This window comes from Anser cygnoides, chromosome 5 (genome assembly GCF_040182565.1).
Source record: "Anser cygnoides isolate HZ-2024a breed goose chromosome 5, Taihu_goose_T2T_genome, whole genome shotgun sequence".
NCBI lineage: Eukaryota > Metazoa > Chordata > Aves > Anseriformes > Anatidae > Anser > Anser cygnoides.
The window spans coordinates 4,610,374-4,627,735 of NC_089877.1; the positions used below are offsets into that span (position 1 = coordinate 4,610,374).

General features: G+C 39.7%; 1 long non-coding RNA gene across 1 annotated transcript; it reads left to right on the forward strand.

The window, feature by feature from the left end:
* The first annotated feature begins 3,287 nt into the window (after window positions 1-3,287).
* Window positions 3,288-7,530, forward strand: LOC136790889 (uncharacterized). Its single transcript, XR_010831720.1, has 3 exons — window positions 3,288-3,595; window positions 4,473-4,597; window positions 5,218-7,530. It is a non-coding gene; the product is annotated as an uncharacterized lncRNA (long non-coding RNA).
* Window positions 7,531-17,362: the final 9,832 nt, after the last annotated feature.

The window sequence follows — 17,362 nt, forward strand, 5'->3', positions numbered from 1 at the left end:
TTCTCAACATGTAGGCTGTAATATTGCTTTGTTTTATTTAAGCACCGCAGGGTCTATGGACAGCAATAATTTGGGTCATTTTTTATTGCCTGTATAAGTGGTAGAAGTGTTTCAGATTAGTGGCCAATGTAAAAGAGAATACAAAATAAATTCTTCGAGTTCAGAATGGCCCCTATTCATTCATTAAGTTTCCATAGCTGAGCACAGGATTGGTGTGTGCTTTGGCAGTGAAAAATAACATTTTGGAAAGAGCAAACTTCATCAATAGTGCACTTTGGAGCAACACTAGAGGCTCCAAGTTATGTTAAGCCAACTGTAAGTTTTACAGAAGAAATATATCTGTCTCTTTGAAAAAATAATCGGAGGAATATATGTAGATCTATGTGAGCTGTTCTCTTAGTTTCAACTTGGTAATTTTCACGTGAAGTAAAGGTGAGATTATAGCAGGCAACGTCATGAGCAAATTATTGGGGAAAAAGAATATACCATACCAAGATGTTGAATCCTAATGAGAAGCGATGACCAACAAGTGTGTGAGGGGAAAAGAGGATCTCCTAACTCTTCAACCCTCTTCCTTTGCCAATTGAGGAGAGGATGGGTAAGTAAAGGCAAGTTAGTCCTTCTTAATCCTGTGTATCCAAACTTCACAGGACAAGGGACCAAATAAGTAGGAATATGGAGAAAGGGATAATATATATATCTGTTTTTGTGCATGAATAAGAGAAGGTAAATACAGACTTCTGTCTAATCCATATCACAATCTGACCCTAGATACTTATATTTTAAACCTCAGTTTTGTATTGCTTAATAAATAAACCATACAGTTGGTGGAAAAAAAAAAAAAAAGATGAATAAAGGTGCAGCATATGCTACTTGTTAGCAAGACGTAAATTTTATGCTTCCTCTTCCTCAAAAAATATTTTTTTCTCCTTGCAATATAGCTAAGTCTTTCTGTCTTCTTAAACTATGAATAGAAAATCTGTCATGAAGGAGGTAGATTTCAATGATCCTGTTAATTGAAATAATGAGATATATCTTGAGGTTGACTTTTAAAGTGTTATGTAGGCATGCAGTTACAGAACTCCATGTGGATTTTGTTCCCTACTTGAAAAAGACATCCTTTTCTTGCTCTCTCAGAAAACATTTAACATCTTGGTGATATCCACCTCTCCCATCGACAGACAGCACTAAATATCCATTTCCTTCAGACCTCCTTCAGTTGTGCCACCTGCTGTCATTAATCATGCCCTTTTGTTCACACAAAATTAGAAGGTACTATGATGAATGTGCTATGCAGTAGGGAAAATGTATACATGTATACCAAAGAGAGCTTAGCATACTTTTGATGTCTTATATTTATATATGATGTAGTGCTAAGTATCCAGTGGCTAGCTACTTTATTGTGGTTTTGTACATTATGAGCTATTGTCAATTCTGTAAGCACGGAGTTTCTGTGTAATTCAAGTCCAAGTATTCTGAGTGTGAGTCTCTCCTGGACAACCAAGAGGGTTGACTGCAGAACAAAAAAGTTTAATAAGAGATGGTAGTCAATAATGGAGAACAAAGTTTTCGTAAAGCATAACTGGTAGATGAATAGGTTGCATGGTTCATCTATAAAATAGGACATTTTTGAGATGGAAAGATATGTATCAGAAAAAATATATTAAGACATGACCCTTAAAAGCAGTTTGCATTCATATAAACTGATTGTTCTTCATAAGTGGAAATGAAAAATGCCATGTCTTCTATATGTGTGTCCGTACCTTGCTGTAAAACGTAGTAGTGAGACCCACAAAGTCTTTCCATTGACTTCAGTGGGCTTTGGGACAGACCAGTAATTGCCCCATTGCAATGAAGTTACAAGGTACCTTCAGAGAGGCTCATTGTTTCCATTCCGCTTTGGATAACAGTCTACACAGTTAAGAGGCTTTTTATGTGTACTGGTTGAAAAGAAGCAGATCCTGATTGCCTCTGCAAAAGAAAGCAGTGAGTGAGACACCTTAGCATTTTAATACTATTAGCTTCCAGGTTAAACAGGCCTGATTCTCTTTTTTGAAAATCTCTGTACTGTTGAAATTATGCAAACACTATCATGAATTTCTTGGGGGGGGGGGGGGGGGGGGGGTGGGAATCAATGACATATTTCCCTCTTTATCCATCTAGCTCTGAGGAATGTAATGCTTCTGAATATGCTGGCTTTTGTAAAAGATGTAAAACAGTCTGTGATCATTTTGTGGTCATTAAGGATTTTTTTTTTTTTTTTGTGAATAGAGGTGTTAGTGAAGGTGTTCTGGCCTAATTCCAGCCGTGGTAATTGGATTTTTTTTTTTATACCTACACACATTCCTTCAGCAGTTTCATTTGGCTATGTATGTTGGGCTCAATTCAATGTTGCCCCATTGGCCCCCTTTATGCCAGTTAGACTGATGTGAACAGGCACTAACACAACTGTAAACCCTTCTTTCCCACCCATACAGCCCTTTGTTCCAAGCACATCATTAGTGCTTGAGACAGCTGCGCCAGATGTGCTTTCAGTGGTATATCTGTACCACCTCTCCAGCAGTAGATGGCAGGGGGACATTTCTAGATGGGAGTATTCAATAGGGACCCAAAAAGTGGATGAATCAGATATTACAGAAGGACTAGAAGCTGGAGGCTAGATCTTTCTTCTAACAATGATTTTCGGCCCTGTAGTGGCACACGGGAGCACGGTCGAGTCAGCTTGTGGCAGGAGGTGTAACCTGCTTTGTGGTGCACAGTTGAATTTTTAGTGATGGATGGTATCAGCAACAGATAGGGGTAATTCTCTTTGTGTAACCTGGTAAAATGCCTCCAAATTTCCACAGAGAGAGAGGGGATGAGTATACTGGAGACAGAATTACAATATTGGATGGGAGAAAGGAAAAAACACGTGAGGCTAGGAAAAGGAGATGAATCAAAATGATACATCCTTTGCTCTGACAGATATGAGGACATAATAGAAAACAAGGTTACTATCTTTGTGCTGTTGTGTCTAACTGAAACCACAAAGGATGATGAAAGGTTAGATACAGTGCAAAAGTCTAATTTTTCATCTAGATTTTGAATAGTTTACAACGTTGTATCTGCTACCAATTTTAGCTTGTCACCCTTTGTTATACAGGGGCTCTTCAGCCAGGCATGAGATACCCTACAATGCATGAACAGCCTGAGGATGGCTGAAGCTTGAAGAACTACTAGACATCTGCATTTTTTTTTTTTTTTTTGGTTTCTCCACAGAGATTAGCAGGTGTTAATACGAGGCCAAGTAACCAACATCAGGTATTTGCTCACAGCCATTCCTTGTCTTATGTAACTCCAGACATGCCACAGTTTTAAATCCAAGGATAAACCCGTACCTCTACACCAGAACAAAGATAAAACAAGTCCTTTCCCTCATCGAAAAGAGATTAGGGAACACTGTGTTTAACTGGTCTGGAACTTCCCCCACTTGTCCCCAGAGTTTTTTTTGTCTGTTTGTTTGTTTTTAATTAAGGGTGACCAAGGCTCCCAAATTAGCGCATGGCCCAAAATCCAGCATTAAAAGTCTGCAAGGAACTGCGTAACGTCACCTCAGGTGAGAGACAGATTTTCTGTCCCTGGTCTGTGACCATCAGCAGAAATGGTGATCACTGATATGCGTTTTAGAGAGGACAAGTGTGTGGGATAGACAGAAGCACCATATTTAATACAGAATCACAGAGAATCACAGAATTGTAGGGGTTGGAAGGGACCTCAAGAGATCATTGGGTCCAACCACCCTGCCAAAGCAGGTTCCCTAGAGCAGGTTGCCCAGGTAGGCATCCATACAGGTCTTAAATATCTCCAGAGAAGGAGACTCCACAACCTCCCTGGGCAGCCTGTTCCAGTGCTCCGTCACCCTCACCATGAAGTTCTTTCGCATGTTGGTGCGGAACTTCCTGTGATCCAATTTGTGGCCATTGCCCCTTGTCCTGTCCCCACAAACCACTAAACAGAGGTTGGCCAAATCCCTCTGTCTCCCACACTTAAGGTATTTATAAACATTAATACGCATGTGTAGCGTTAATGCATATTACTCTTCCAAGGAGTATTAGCGTGTTTGATCCTGAAAACTTCACCATATGCTATCAAGGGTTAAAGAGACTTTTCAAAATCAGCTTCCATTGGACTATTTTGTTTGGCCAATATCTGACATGGGCTGTACTGAGCACGTTTTGCCACCTGGCCAATTTTTTTTTCGTGCCAAGCTATTCATTCAGGCTTGTGGTGTGAAAAATAGATGTTTAATAGTCAATGAAGTACTATAGTGGGTAATAGTTTATAAATTTCCATGACTTATTATGCTCAGCCTAAGTGACTGTTTATTAAGTGTATTTAAAGCCCCCCATCTCATTAACTTACAGTACTGGTGATTCCCTCCTCCTACCACTGCTGTTTTTAATGGAAAATATTCACTCATGTCTTTTGCCTAGGGCATGTGAAACAATTCTGTGGAAAAGAGGCTGCTTGGATAAGAACAGGACATCATCCTTGGCTAGGTACAATGTGTACAATGGGTACAATCATTTTCGGAAGCAGAGTGAATCTGAATTATGAGGTATATATGTTATGGACCAAAAAAAACTATAAATGGCCTTTGTATAAAGTACAGCTGCCAATAACCGACCCCTTTCTGCTTTAAGTTTACACTGAATGACATGGTCAGTTTTATCAGTAAAACATGTCTCATGTAAAAAAAATATTAAACCAGCAACTTAATTATGAAATACCACCTTTATTTTCTTAATAAAATTCCATAGTACTTCAGGGAAATATTGCAGACTAAGGTTAAATAAATGCTCTGTTAACAAAAAACAGGCCCGGTCTTAACTTAAGGGGATCTACTATTAACTGTGCAATGGGAAGGTGAGTTTCTATAGCTGGGAAAGGCTGCTAATTATAAAAATATATTTTGTTCCCCTATATTGATCTCTAGAATGAAAAAGGTCATTGGTTGCTCTTGCTAAGTTCTGTGAAATCCATCAAAAGGATCCCACTGATATCGATGAGATGAGCTGCCTTTTGCCATATATAAAATTCTAGTAATGCTATGTAACTAAAACTCCAGATTAATTCCTGAAGTAATCTTCTCTAAGCTACTAGGATAATAATATGGTTAGGTTTAGTCCTCTAACATTTGGCTTCCTGCTTCATGTTCTTTACATCCCTTTCCCAAAGGTCTCTTGGAAGCTGAAGATAAACATAAGATAACAGGAATATGAAAACAGAAAAAATGGTAAGTACTCTGATAACATGAAGAGACGACTGTAATAAGGTAAAAGGATGTTGTACATAAAATCCCCTCTGTTAAGGAAAATCTGAAAATACATTTTTTTCTGAACAGATGTTAAAGAACAGTTTGTTCCGTATAATATCAGATGTCACGTATGGAAACAACCATAGCCATTAACACTTTTTGCTGGGTTAAAAACTGGCTGGACGGCCGGGCCCAGAGAGTAGTATTGAACAGAGTGAAATCCAGCTGGTGACTGGTCACCAGTGGTGTACCCTAGGGGTCGCTGTTGGGGCCCACCCTCTTTAATATCTTTATTGATGATTTGGATGAGGGAATTGAGAGCACCCTCAGTAAGTTTGCAGATGACACCTAGATGGGGGGAAGTGTCAATCTGCCAGAGGGTAGGAAGACCATGTAGAGGGACCTGGACAGGATGGGTCGATGGGCAGAGGCCAATGGGATGAGGTTCAACATGGCTAAGTGTTGGATCCTGCACTTTGGACACAATGACCCCATGCAGTGCTACAGGACCTGGGGAGTGTGGCTTGAAAGCTGTGCAGAGGAAAAGGATCTGGGTGTGCTGACTGATGCTTGCCTGAACATGAGCTGGCAGTGTGCCCAGGTGGCCAAGAAGGCCAACGGCATCCTGGCTTGTATCAGGAATAGTGTAGCCAGAGGACCAGGGAGGTGATCCCTTGGGAGGTGGCCCTGTGCTATGCTCTGGTGAGGCTGCATCTCGAGTACTGTGTTCAGTTTTGGGCCCCTCAGTACAAGAAGGACATTGAGGCCCTGGAACATGTCCAGAGAAGGGCTATGAAGCTGGTGAAGGGCCTGGAACACAAGTCCTATGGGGAGCGGCTGAGGGAACTGGGGTTGTTCTCTGCAACTACCTGAAAGGAAGTTGTGGGGAGCTGGGGGTTGGCCTCTTCTGACAGGTAACTAGTAATAGGACTAGAGGTAATGGCCTCAAATAGCACCAGAGGAGGTTTAAGCTAGAAATTAGGAGACATTTCTTCTCAGAAAGAGTAGTCAGGCACTGGGACGGGTTGCCCAGGGAAGTGGTCGCATCACCGTCCCTGGGGGTGTTCAAGGAAAGGTTGGACCTGTTGCCTAGGGACATGGTTTAGTGGGTGACATTGGCAGTATGGTGATGACCTTGAGGTAGGACCAGATGATCTTGGACGTTTTTTCCAACCTTAATGATTCTATTATCCCTCAAATTGCACTGGGACAAGCAGAGCAAGAGCAGGGGCTCCTGGGCTGCACAGAGCAACAGGTCCCTTTTGGCCTGCTCCCAGGTGCTTCTACATAGCAGATAGAAAAACACACACCCTGGTGTTGAGGGGGTTAATGTGACATTGCAAAAGGAGCTTTGCTGTTTGCTGTTTTGTTTGGCCAATAGCTGACACAAGCACATTTTGCCACCTGGCTAATTTTGTGCTGCCAAGTTATTCATTCAGGCCAGTGGTGTGAAAAAGGAGACATTTAACAGTCAACAGAGCACTATATAGGGTAATAGTTTATGATTTTCCATGACTACTTAGATGCTGTTCAAATTATTCTTGATTGAGCAAATTATTCTTTTTAAAAATCATCCCATTCATTTATTAATGATTCTATCCCCTCCCTCCCATGCACCATTTTTTTTAGTGGGAACTATCAGCCGTTTCCCTGTTAGAGGGGATTTAGCCAAATGACAGCTAAGAGTGCATTATAGCTTAGATTACAACTTTGAAAGACTTTTCATCCAGGAACTAAAGGTGGAGCAGAATTCCTTTCTGAACTTTCCAGGGAACCCTGCTTAGCGGTCGAGATGGGCAGTGTAAAAACACTAAAAGCTTGGTTTAGCAGATGAAAAATTTAATGCTCCCTCCTCGAAATTATTTTCGTTTTCATCGAGTTAGTTTCTTTTTGTTACTGTTCTGTTCGTTTGCTCGTTTTTAAGCTAAACGAGCCCCTGAAGGGGGTGCTCTCGGAAGGGTTTGTGTCAGGTTAGGAGCTGGCGGCCTGCCCCAGGGCCGGGAGGCGGTCAGTCAGCGCTTCGGGGCGAGGCGGGAGCGCGGCGCTGCCAGGCCGGGAGGCCCCGCCGGCCCAATAGGGAGGGCGGGGCCCAGCACAGACCCGCGGACCAGCCGGGTCCGTAGCGATAGGTACGAGGTGTGCCCAGACAAGCACCCGGCGAGACCTGGCCGAGCTAGCCTGCAGGCACCTCCGACGCCGGGCTACGCTCGAGTGGCTCCCTGTGTTGAGGAGAGGCAGGGCAGGAGGCGCCCTCTGAGGGCCTGCCCCTTCCTGGCCCTGCCCTGGCCTGACAGCCCGCCCTGCAGCAGGTCACTTTTTTATTACTTGACCAAAAAGTACTCAACTCTTTGCTGAAAGGAGGTTCGTGGCAAGGCCACCCAAGATTAATTTTGAAACAGCAAACTTTTCCTCAAGATAGCCCACCTGTTAATAGATGAATTATCTCGCAAGATAGTGGTGTGTAGGCGCTTACCTGCATACCAGAGACTGTGTTCTTGGCAGATCTATTTTGTACTCATTTGCTTTTACAAATACTTCCTCCCATGGCAGAGGCACACAGAGATAGAGGGCGATCCATTGCCTTCCATAGCAAACATACTGGCACTGTATGTAAATTGGATTTCCAGATTTTTGCTTACCTTTGCTAAGCCAAAGGGAGGAGGGCCCATGAAGCCATCTTGCTCTACAGATGCTAGTTTATTAAGCTATAATGTCAAAAGTCGTCAAAGCAGAATTATGCTCATTTTTATGAGTTTATCTAGTGTCATATAGTTTTGAAAAACACTGGTGTTAATATTCATTGTATGGCTTAATTGGTTTGATAATGTAGCAACACCAGTATCATGAGATGCTTGTTATGTAGGTCTTCATGTTGTTTCAAAGTCTTTATTATTATGACAGCAAAGTCTTGTTCATTAAAGTTTCACAATCCATTTTCATTAGGATGAAACTGATTCTGTAAATGAACAGTTGCTCTGAAAAATCAAACCCTTGCAGCTATCACAGGGGAGGTACAAAGTCTGTATTAATTATCAGGAATATGGTGTCGATCGAAGATGTTAATTGCCCTGATGGTTAGTTATTTGGGGAATTGCCATGCATTTCATGCAGGGATAATAAAAATGAATTTTTAAACAAAGAGATCTTAAAATAATATATAATCTGTAGAGAATACCAACATCAAAGGCTTATCTCAAAGCTTTGAATTTTATCTTTGTGGTCCAAAATGTTAAAGATGAACTGAGCAATATTTCAGCTGGTTCAAGTTTGTGAGAGGAAAACAAAACAAGAGTTAATTAACTGTTATTACAAACCTTTTCAACTTTAATTTGACTTTCAAATATTAGCATTTATCTATGAACTATGCTGCTGGGTTTGACAAATTAGCTTTCACAGAACAAGTTTAATTAGGCTTCATTGTGCTTTTATGTCACTTTGCACAGTTCCAGACAATGAATGGATTAACTTACTAAAAGTCATATGTTTAAAAGAATTTGTTGAATGTTAAAAAGGTTGACAAAGTTGCAAAGCTTTACCAGCCTAATGTGGAAAAGATGCATCCTGTTTAGCATGATAACACGCATTCTTTGCAGAGAACAGCTGGTGCTGACATGCACATCCCTGCCTGGCTGCTGTCAATACCCACAGGCTATTTCACCCCCATACTACCCTGAGAAAGTGTGGGATTTGTGTTTACTACCAAAGCCTAATATCTGTAAAAGACAGGAAAGAGAGTGAGCTACAGGTGCATGCCACATGACTCGGTGTATTGGTTCTCTAGCTGGAATAAAATTATCTCAATGTGAACTTGTATTTCTGTTTTATTTTTAGATTATTTTTTTACCAGTGGTATTAGGAATGCTTCATGTTTATGCCTGAGAGATCAAAAAAGAAAAGAAAAATAAGTATGACACTGTGAAGCAATATAGTAGCAAGCTGATTTGACCTAACATAATCCCAGGTGAGAGTGGTGAATGTTGTAGAAAAGTATAAATAGATCCTGAAATTTCAGAAATTTGTTGTTGTTGCTCTCCCTTACAAAGGGATATGTGGATATGTCACTTTAGGACTCAGTCACTTTAGGACTAAGTACGGATTTGGCAGTACAATAGATCCAGTCTGTGTATAGGACAGCTTGATTTGTTGCTGGGTGTTAGACCTTTTTTGGTTCTCTCTGACTTCTATTCCTTCACTGTAGCCACATACGTGCTGCTTCTCTGCCTTGCTGGGGATATTGTAGACTTGACTTCTGTCTAAACAAGAGCTCAGCAGAAACAGGAAACCTTGACCTGATAGGTGATTTCCTGGAGACTGTGCTCAATAACAGAATATCCTGCCAGTTTAAGTCATGGACAGGAGGAGCAGAACTTTTTTTAGGGAGCAGAGCCATGTACCTGACCAGTGAACTCCGTGGTGCTGGCCACGTGCAGGGAGAAAGAAATGCTTTTGGAAACAGAATATACTGAAGACAGTATATTTATGCATGCTTACCCATTCTAAATCCCCTAGCTGTATCCTGATGGCCAGTGTAATTTAGGTTAACATCAGGACTGTGCTAACTCATGGCTGGTTTGCTGTCTGCAAGGTTGTTCAGTGCAGCTGATACTGCACTAGGGTCATCCAGTGAGGACATTTATTTTCCAGACATATCCTGTATTCCATGGGCAAGAAAAAAACTATGCCATATATGTTGATTTAGTGGCTCAGTGCCAGTTAAGGATTTTCTCCATGCAGAAGGATTGCCTGGGGGCCTGCTGGTTTCCTGTCTAAAAGATGAGGGTGTGTCCTGTTATCTTTTGGGTGAGAATGCTGCTGGAGACTGTGGGTTAGCTGGTGGAAGAACACTATGAGTGAAAGACAAGAAGAAAGGCCATGCGTGAGAAACTCATAAAATTAAATAAATAAATTAAAAAAAAAAAAAAGAGGTTAGAAAGATAAGGAAGATAAAATAGGGAAGGAATGTGATGGACAGGACCAAAGGGAACAAGGAAGCCATTATTAAGCAGCACTGAGAAAACAACTAGAAACGTTGCAATGGGGAGAAAACGAAAATTGACCCCAAAAATACATTTTAAGACTGTGATAGCAAGCTCAAAAGAAAATAGAGAAACAAGCAACAAGCATCAGGCTTCCACTTAAACCCCAGAAATTCCTGGCTCTCACTAGGTAGCCCAGATCAAGTATCTCTTGAAAGTACCTTTGCTCTATTGACCATTTTGTAAATGGTCCTTTAAATCTAGGAGAGTAGAGGCAGCTTTAGCCCTATCAATGCACTATAAATTTGCACCTTTACCTCCCTTCTAGCTGGCAAGTGCCATTTACTCTGTTTTTCTGTATGCCCAGTATTGGAATTTTCCAGTAATTTTGCACAATTTATACAAATATATACAATAGAAGTCTAGATGAAACCAAGTGAGGGAGAAATTGGAAGGAACACATAGTGTGCTTTTATACTTTAAACTCCCATTCCCCTAATCAAGATTTATGAGTGCTGAGGAAGGATGGGCCCACAGTAAACACCTTTAACATTATCTTATATTTTCCTAAAATTCTACTCAAAGAATACATAAAACATAAGAGGCTATGTGTATGAGAACTGGCTGGAAAATGGAAAAACAATTTATAGAAAACTTTAAAATATTTGACATAGTTTCTGTTTGATAAAGCTGAAAAAAAAACCCAAACAACACAATGTTTGCAAAACACATTCACTATTTTAGAAATCTTTTTTTTTTCTCGCCTTTCTTATTTTTCCCTGTTAGTACTGAATCCGTTTAAATCTATAATATCTACATGTGCTTATTTCCAACCTCCCTCCATTTTTCACTCTCTCTTCTCTGTTTTATCTAAATTGGGAAAGCTACAACTGAGAAAAAAAAATAAATAGTCTCTTCTATCCTAAGCCCAAGAAATGAAAAGGTTTTCAGTTCCAGAATACAAATGTACACGAAACTAAAAACTTTATTTGGCTAAAGAGTATTTCCCAACAGCCTTGACATGTCAGACTCTCAGATGTATCATCGCGGTCTGAAAACACCTTGTAGTACTATGTTCAGTACTTATCCTGACTGATTCCAAAGAGAGATTTCTGAAGAAGAACAGTGTAAAATATTAAGTAAGGATATCAGGATTTGGTGTGCTTGCATTAAAGTCCCCGCTGTTGGAAAGATTTATACACTAGCTTTAAATGTGTGCACTGTAAGTAGGTCCTTTGAAGTTGGTAGGACAAATCTGTAGTTGATATCAGTTGCTATTTTTCCACTGATTTCAGGGAAATGATAACATTTATGGGAGCTGAAGACCTATTCCAAAGGGACTAAGTGCTGTTGTAAAGTTGCATGCTTAGAAGCTTTTTCCGAACTTACACCAAGGCTATTTCCTCTTTGTTCCCAGAACGTTCAAGCAGCCTTTTATAGTATTTCATTTCACTGCAGTGATGACAGCAGTTTCATTTCAATGATGGAAGAGAATCCTATACTTCTGTGAAGCATAGAAAGTTATAAACAAAAGGCAAGTGATAAATCAGACCCACATACTATGTTTTACTTTTATATACATATATATATATAAACACATATATACTTTCAATATATATGGTTTGCTGCTTGTACTGGCATGGAATTCTTTCAGGTATGCCTTTGCTCTGTGAAGAGATTGTATTGCCTTGTGCCATTTTTCACTCTGCAGAATTGTACACGGATTCTGTTAAAATGTGGCTGTTGGGTTGCTGCTTGGCTTTGGTGGTTTTTTTTCACAGAATCACAGAATCGTCTAGGTTGGAAGAGACCTCCAAGGTCTTTTGTTTTGTTTTTATCCCCTCTTGTTGAAATATGAAATGAAGTAGGATTTTTTTTCCATGTTGTCACATCTGACAAAGGGCTTACAGAACTATATAAACTGTCAATTTTTGCCTGCCTTTTCTTACAAGTGTTAGGCTTTCTTACAAGTGTTAGGCTGATTTTAGAGTATGCTGATCAGAAACTGCTCTGTGATATTTCCCTGTGTGTTCTCTTGCAACTCCTTGTATGCTTATACAATTCTAAATGGAGTTTCACTGTGTTTTATAGCACAATGCAAAACTGTCAGTGTTCTTCATGGCTTATCTTCTAACTTTCTCTACTATTTGTCCTCTGGGCATTCAGGGCCTATGATAACATCAAAATTAATATTCAGGTTGAGTTTTGTAGACATACAAGCATACCCAGAAATACTTTGGGGGCGAAACCAAAAATTATGAAGCTATTTTCCAAATGAGCCCTTCCAGAAAATGTGACAAAGGTAAAAGTTGGTATCAGTGAGGGCTGCTGAGTTTTTGAAAGAAAAAAAAAAGGCATCTGCATTAATAAAGATACAAAAATTTGAACTTAGATTCTTCCACAGTGGAAATCCTGACAGATGAACTTGGGGGCAACAAAATTCAGCTGTGTACAAGACCGTTGGAAAAGGATCATCAGACACAGCCAAATCATTTTGACATGGCAGTCCTTCCATAAGCAGAACACAAATGTAAGGCTTAGGTTGTCTTTTACTGCTGACTCAGGGAGTATAAGTATTTTCACACTTCTTTTCTGGAAAAAAACAATATGATTTTGGGTAATTAGAAACAGTAGCTTTACTTGTAGACTCAGCAATATAGAAACTCTGCAGCTACCTTCTTATCCAAAGCATGGTTCCCAGACCCCAGAAGACATGGCCCAAGGCCAAAATCCCAAACCCACCCTTACTCAGGGGAGAAATTATGGTCTCTTGCTGAAGTAGTAATGTCTGCCCCTTGCTTCTGAGGTAGCAGCAGCTCTGAGTGTACTTAATCCTTTGGGGGAACCCTCTCTTGAATTGCTTTTCTGGAAATTGCTCCCATCAGCTTCAAATACTAAGTCAAGTCACATTCAGTTACCTTCAGCCAGAAACCAGTTTGTTGTATGAAAACAGGGATGATAAAAGGAGGTAAATTAAAGATCCTTAGTTTTTAGGGGAAGGAGGATGAATTATTCCCTCCCCGTGTGTGAAAATGTAAAGAATGAAAATGTGTATTCTCTGGGGGTATTAATCCTCAAGAAACTCGTCACTGCGGGAACTTCTGGATGTACTTACTCTGTGGAGAAAATCTGTCCCTAGCAAAGTATGTACTTCACTCACCAATAACCTATTGTTACTGCCGATTTTGCAGGTAAATTCTCAACCATTTGCTGAGTCGTTTTGTGCAATCTCTAAATTATTGCAGGCCATCTATTTGAAAAGCGTTAGTGGAGGAAGCATAATGTGCTTTCATGGTAATGTAAAATGCATTAGAAATGAATTGCATGATGCTTACCTCTCAAATTACAGAAAAGACAATGACGACCATATGTGCAAATGCAAATTATATATAAAAATATCACAGATGAATCCCTGAGCTGTAACACTTGTTGTTCATTTCTATAAATATTAACATATCAGGATTTATTTTGACATACCACAAGGATAAGTGCTAGAACTGACAATAATAATGTATAATTTATGTCCTTCATATTACCTTAACATCACTGTGCTTACATTATTGCATAAATTAATTTAATGTTTCTGACATGCAGCAGATGATTCAAGCATTTGTTCTTTTGTCTTCTACTGTTTTTGTTGCTGTTTTCCAAATTACAGAATATTATTATACTCTAATGTTTATTTTATGGTACATACAATTCATAAAGTCACTTTAAAGTTCTGAAAGCTTTTATTTAGCACTCAGATAAACATGTGTTGTTATATGATGTGGAAGGAGCATTAAAGCTTTTGTACATTAGATAACTTTATGCTTGTGATGCAAATTGACAATAGCTGAGAAATGCAAAGCTCAGGGTAAGTTGAATCTGCAGCCTGTAGGGTATTTAGGAAATGTATGGCTGGTACTAGAGGGAAGGAAGAATCTCTCCCAGATACATATAAAAAGCTCTCAGCTTTATCACAAAATCTGTTGGAATCTGTCTGTTGGAGCCCCAGTCCTGTTATTACCTGGTTCATTATGATAACCAGTGTATCATCACATGTATTTCATATGGCCACCAAATGCAGTGTTATTATTTCCGTCTTCCAATCATGCTGGAGTTTTGTTTTGCCCTTGAGGCAATAATTCAACTTTTTATTTCATACAAAAATCCCCCCCCAAAAAAGCAGAATAACCTCTCTGGGCATACAGTATCTTTTCTTTAAGTTAGGAATGAATTTCTAAGAACTGACAATTAAATCTCTTAATTTCCTTGCACTGAATAGAATTCAAAAAAAAACCACACACACACAAAAACACACAACCAACAAAGCAAAAACAAAAACAAACACAAACAAAAACACTAGACCAAATCACATTAACAATTTAAAAACCAGACACACCTGCGCAGTGTGGAAGTCTTGTATGTTTGCCCCCAAATCCAGGCCAGCTTATAAGCCTCTCGTGTGTTTTGTAAATTAGTGAAAGTCCTCTATATTAAATAAAAATGATTCAATACCAATACTAAATATCTAATCATTAGAAGTGTCACAGGCTTGCTTGTGTTTGTTTACTGCTTCTGTTTGGATATTAAATAGCTGGAGCTAAGGTCAAGATTATGTGTCAGAAATTTGGGAGAGGCAGATATGTGAATAATTGTAAACCCAAATCAAATAATACAGACACTGGAAAGATCCACTAAAGACCCAGACACTTGAAATTTCATGGCAGCAACCAATCTGCAGGTCCCTGATCTTCGAGATAGGATCTGTAACCCTAAATCTATGTTTTCTGGATAGTGATTAAGGAAAGTTAGTCACCTCAAAAAGATGATCTTCAAAGTAATTGTCATCTGTGCAGGGAGCTACCAGGCAGCAGACAGTGGAATACCAAAGAAGGGTGCTTTCTAGCATCCCAGTATAAGGTCCCAGGGGTTGGTCAGACGCCCCCATCCATCAGGATGTGTCTTTTTATGGGATATTCTGGTGTTTAGTTTTATCTCCTAGGACTACATATGTATTTTACCTCCAAGGATGTATCTGGGATAGGAGGAAAAGGATTTTTTTTTTTCTGAATCACCTTTTATTAATTAGTTGATATACTGATATACATAATCTACTTCTCAGAGAAATCTCACTCGAGACTTTTATTCTTTATTAAGAAACCTGGTAGCAATTTGTTGCATTTGATTGTTTTAAGACATTAGTAATCATGGCATTAGTTTGCTGTGCTGAAAAACTACTGACAAAGCAGTCCCTTATTTGCTCTATTATAGATTTAAAAATTATAAGTATATTTAAAATAAATTTGCTTTATTATATAAACCTCATCTTTGCAGAGTATCTTTGCTGAGTACGGGGCTGCTTTGGAGGTGCTGGCTCTGCCACTTCTGATGGTGGCTAACACTGAACAAAGGGGCCTACTAGAATTTAGTTGTTACCCAAGTATTTTGAACACCAAACCAGGCATCCTCACAGGATGCTGGGAATTAAAATTTCACAGTACTCTGATGTTAGAAGTTCACCTTAAATGACATTGTTTAGATGGTTCAATTTAAATCCCAAGAAAAAACACAACGCTTTCAAAAGGCAGCGTGCTTTGTGCTTTTTTAAATCAACTGTATGAAGGAGCATTGAAAAGTCTTTCAAGGAAATAAAAAACACTTTTGCATTCAGTATTTTACCACCAAGTTGTTGTCCCCCCCCCCCCCCCCAAATGCCTGAGATACTGAAATTTTGTCTTATCTGAGTAAGTTTCCCATTTTCACTCAACTCTTGTCTCAGCAGTGATAGAAAATATAAAGTTTCTACTCTTTTGATTTATTTAGATATAAATGAATCCCTGACTTTGATTTGATCTTTCTCCCTCACTAGCAGGAATAGTACCATGCACTTTTTTAATTATTGTTTTTGATTGTGAGTTAAGGGCAAAGGAGTTACTAAAGAAAATTAAGAAACTGCTCTGCATAAACTGAATTTGAGTAATATCATCCAAATTTTACTGATGGAGAGGCAATTGTGTTCTGTAGTGTCTAACCACAAAAGCTGCACTCTGACCAGAGCAGAATAGCTTCTTAAATGTGCAGTGGGAGCAGCCTTGTCTGGTATCTGGTGCAGCAGCAGAAATTGCCTCCCACACAGAAAGGAGAGATCCCAGTTTGAAAGAGAACTACAGACAGGAGGCAATAATACTTGAGAAAAACAGAAAAATTGATAAGGGGACGTAGGTGGTTGTAGATCAACACTTTAAAGAGCAACTTCAGCAGTATGTCAGAAGTAGCATGCTGAAGAAGTCCTTCAGAATGAGCAATGAGCAGCTGGGCAAAGACCATAAAGAGGGGTGGAACTGCAGCTGATAGCAATTATTAGCAGGGGTGTCAGCTGCAAAACTGAGAAGAGACAAGAAGCTCAGAAGTTTGGTGGAGAGTATGGAAAGGTAACACACCTGAAATCACTAGAGAAGAGAGGCAGAGGGGCAGTTCAACTTTTTCCTGTTTGGTTTTGTGTCTTGTGATATGCTTTCAGTAAGCCATCAGAATGGGGAAGAAAGGTCAGAAAAGATTTTGAAAGAAGGCTTCTGCAAAAAGGAAAGAAGGTGAGATGGTGGGAAGTAGTAGCAAAAAAGAACAAAGCAGAAAGAAAGGAAAGGTCTGTAGTATCTTTTAGGGAGAAGCTTTGCAATGATGTGCTCACATACACACCTCCACTTCAACAAACAGAATTACCAGCTGTGGTGGTAAAAGGTGTTGTGTGAGATATGTGAAGGAATGTATTAAGAAGAGTCCTAGTACTAACTTCAGGAAGCAGTATTGAAGGGACTAGGTGAATTTCTCTGGTTTATTGTTTTTGTTGGGGTGTTGTGTTTTGTTTTGTTTTTTCTGTTAGGTGGTCATGGCTGTGCTCTCAGACAACAACTCCTTGCTCTCCCCAGATTGGCAAACCACTGTTATGTTGAGAGCAAAAGCATGCCTACACTTGAAAGTCAGTGATGGTAGAGCTGTAAAAGTCTGTGACACCACTGAAATGTCCCCAGTCTGTACACAGCTGTACTGGCAAAACTAACTCCCAAGAGAGAAATTAGCTATGTTGGCAAAAGTTCCATTTTGCCAG